The sequence below is a fragment of the Triticum aestivum genome, chromosome 7D (genome assembly GCF_018294505.1).
Source record: "Triticum aestivum cultivar Chinese Spring chromosome 7D, IWGSC CS RefSeq v2.1, whole genome shotgun sequence".
In the NCBI taxonomy this organism is placed as follows: Eukaryota; Viridiplantae; Streptophyta; class Magnoliopsida; order Poales; family Poaceae; genus Triticum; species Triticum aestivum.
The window spans coordinates 207,325,548-207,329,596 of NC_057814.1; positions in this window are offsets into that span (position 1 = coordinate 207,325,548).

Below are 4,049 nucleotides of genomic sequence, written 5' to 3' on the forward strand. Positions count from 1 at the left end.
AGCCCAACGCCTCGCACCCACGCGCGTGCGTGTACGAGAGAAACGCGCATCGCTCGGCCCCGACCACCCACCGTAACTGGGAACACCACGATATTTTCCTCGCCCTCGCTTCTACCACGGTTTTTTTCATCATGGACGGCCCAAAGAATGTCATGCAGCTGCGTCTCCGGCCCGCCGAGGACGAAAAGCCCAATTTCTGTCATGATTTTTTGTCATAGAAGTAGGAGCCCACCACATCTATGATGATACCGTGTTTTGTCACAATTATCGTCATAGAAGTGTCATAAGTATGACAGAAAAAAAAATTCGTTCGGCCCAAAATTTCACGGATGTGTCTTTTTTTTGTAGTGACTATACCAGGATGAGCACAGAATTGAGCCCCGTTTGTTCGTGCCTAGTACTTGTGTTAATATATCAGGCAATGCACTGGTACGGAGGGATTATCCTTTTACTCTGCATATATAACTTGTCTGAAGTCTAACTAAGCAAAATGTTTGACCAAATGTTTTCTTAAGAAATACAACAAGAAAGATGTATCGCTTGAAAATTTATTGCATGATGCAGGTTATGCTATTGTTTCAAATCCTGGATTTTAAATTTCAGAAAATCCAAAAATGACCGGAAATTCATGAAACTGAGCATGGTCTCGTGATATGGCACAAATATTCCTACGTAATTTATTTTTCTTCAATTTGAAACAAGCTGCTTATGAGAAGTTGCACAAATGAAGAGCCAAGGTATTTTGGAACAAAGACCTGTCATGTTAAGGCGAACGCTTTCACTATTCAAACCGTGGGCGTTTACGTGCCGCCACGAGTCCCACTTCTCATCAGCAGGTGCCGTCCGAGCAAGCATGTGAGTTGACGGGAGGCGTGCGAGCAGAACGTTGCGCCGGCTGACCAGGAGGCGTTCGAGCAGACCGCTGTGCAGGCTCACCGGGAGGCGCCCTTTGACCAGGCTCCACCACCCACCTTCGTCCCAAATGCCCCCACTTTTAATGGTGCCAGTGCCGCAGTTTAAAATCAACCTCGCACTACCCGGTATCGCTAAAATCTTCTCTCTTCCTCTCTGATTCTCCTATCATCTACCTCCAACCAGCCTGACCTAACCGTACGCCATGCCGCATCACGATGGTCTGCCCTTAGTCTTCCAGTTTCCTGAGGAAGACACCCGGCCGGAGTCTCAACAATATAAGGTGCTTTGGGACGAGCTTGAACCGGCCTTGCGGGAAGACGCCGCGCCTGTCCCCGCTCCCGTTCCGGCTCTCGTCGCCCCGACTGTGCCAGCGCCCATCCCTGTGGCATTGATGAGCTGGGAGCCGCACATTGTCGCCGAGCTTGATGCCACGGGGTTCCACGAGGTCCCCGCCGACTTTCACGCGCCCGTGCACCTGCAAGTGCATGCGCCTGTGCGTGCACTGACGCGCGCGCCCATGCACCTGCCAGCGCATGCGCCTGCGCGTGCATTGACGCGTGCGCCCATGCCGGTGCCTGTGCACATGAATGTCTCTGCTGCGTCGTTGCCAGCGCCTGTCCCCGCGCGGGTGCCGGTGCCCCCCCAGCGGCATGGATGGCTGATGTCGACCGCTTCCTTGCACCAACGCCAGTCGCCTCCTCCCGCCAGTTGACTCGCTCCTCGAGACCGAAGTCCAGAACATTATGGCCTTCCTTGAAGCTAGGGCCAACGTCCAAGAGTACGCCAACAACGGCGCAAGACGTCGTTGTCACTGTCACCGTCGGTCAGTGGCCCCATGACACATAGAGCAAGACAGAGGAGCCGCTTCCCACCGCAAGACGCCCCACCGCCGCGTAATCTAAATTTGCCATGAAAAACGTTCGGATTGCCATGCTTAAAATCCGAACGTTTATCATTCTGTTTATTTTAGGTCGATCGTCATATGAATGTAAAGTCGGAGTCAGACTGAATGAAATCTATGGTTTGATCGATTGAATGTTCTGCTAGAGCCGTATCAAATTAAATATAAAACGTCATCAAGCCACATGTATTCCTTCTCATCCAGCGACCTAGACTGCTTTAATGTCGAGCGCTCAACATGTTTAGCGTGCAGTTAATTTCATGCCAAAAATAGTGTTAATCACATAATAACACGCAAATAATATCCTACTTAATATCCGCATGCACTTAATATACTTCCAAATTAACGTGCATTGCACGTACACATTGACTAGTACTACTAGTACGTGAAACTAGTGCCGTAACTTGTGAACGCATCCAGATATGGTCAACGGCAACATTGCCCGCGAGTTCTTCGTGTTTGCCCATGCGTCTAAATGTAGAAGGGGAGGAGAGAGAGAGAGAGCAGCATGGAACCTACCAGTAAGTAAAGGCGAATAGTACGTGCTAACAAGCCGGTCCCACTAATGTACTAAAAATAATATTACACGTTATCCATTAAATAGGTTGTGGTAATATAAAAACATCATATCAACAAAGGGGGGTACAACAAACATTGTTGTACTATGTTGCCTATTGACGTGCGGCTTGAAGGCCATGGTCGCATGTTCGATCCTCGTCCTTTTTAATTTATAATTTATAAATGGGTCCAAATTTGTTTCATGACAGGTGGGCCCTCGGTGTGTAGTTTGTAGCACTTTAATTTGTGGGTCAAAATTTGTTCCATTATAGGTGGACTATCGGTGTGTAGTTTTGTAACTTATTTGTAATAATTAAAGAGAAAAACAGAGTTTTTTGAAAAAATACCATGGTGCGACGTTGAAGGCGAGAAAGGACGTGCGAGAGAGCGATGATCGAGCCAGAGGGAAATCAATTGGGGGAGATGCGGGGGTTGCAACGGTGTTTGGAGTAGTTGTGGGCCGAATGCTACGAAAATATAATCTAAACTCACCAGAATAAATGCCTTCACAAATTAATCCAAGGTTGGAGTCCCCCTCGCAATGTAAATAGCTCCAGCTTTGCAAGGGATGGAGAGGTAGCTTCAATGTGTGGAAGATACGGCGTGAGAAAGCGAGGTCAATCGAGACACATATAGATAGGGAGACAAAGTGAGTGTGGTCGGACATTCGTTGAAAAGATATATATGCTCTGGAGAGATATTGTCCGATTGAGCTTTTGGGAAGGGTGAGGGCTGTAAGATAGAGCTTGAGAGATGATCCAGTCACAGACATGTAGATATATTTTGTGCGTGGGAGGAAGCAAGGTCAATCGATTATATATAAAGGGAGAGAGATTGAGCGAGTGTGGGTCATCGTGCGATCGAAAGAGTGAGACGCGTTGGAGAGAGTGACCAAGATAGACAATGTGCATGAGAGAGTATACAATATGAATATGTCGAATTGGGCTCAAACATGGAGATATATTGTTTGTGTCCGAGAAAGAGCAAGGTCAATGAAGACATAAAAAGAGAGAGAGAGACACACACACACACACACAGAGAGAGAGAGAGAGAGAGAGAGAGATTGAGCGAGCGTGGCCCGCCATGAGGTCAAAAGAGTTGGGGCAGCTTGGATGGACTGACCTAGATAGACAATCTATGTTAGAGAGTATAGAGTGTGTCGACTGAGGCCCGAACAGGGAGTTATATCACTTGTCTGTGAAATAAAGCGAGGTTAATCGAGACTCAGAAAAAGAGAGCGAGATTGAGCGAGTGTGGCCCGCCGTGCGGAAGAAAGAGTGAGACAGTCTCGAGGGAGTGACCTAGATAGACAGCGTGCGTGCGTACGAGAGTGGGAGGGCGAGATAGGCAATGCATGTTTCTAGTGAGGGAGGGAGAGGGAGAGAGAGATGGAGAGAGAGAGAGAGCTCGGCATGGGGTGCAAGGCGGGTGTGTGAGGTAGATACCTTTGGTAACGGAGTGGAAAAAGGGGGTTGTGTAGTTGAGAGAGTTAGAGAACGAAACATGGAGAGAAAGAATGAACGTGTGTCGGAAACCGATAGCTTCCTAAGGTGGTTAGGAGAGGAAGATTGATCGATACAGGAAGTATGTAGCGTGTGTGCCGGGGGGGTGGGGCTAAAAATAACATTTGAATATAGATAGTACGAGACTTAATATCGACGTTTCAATTTAGTGT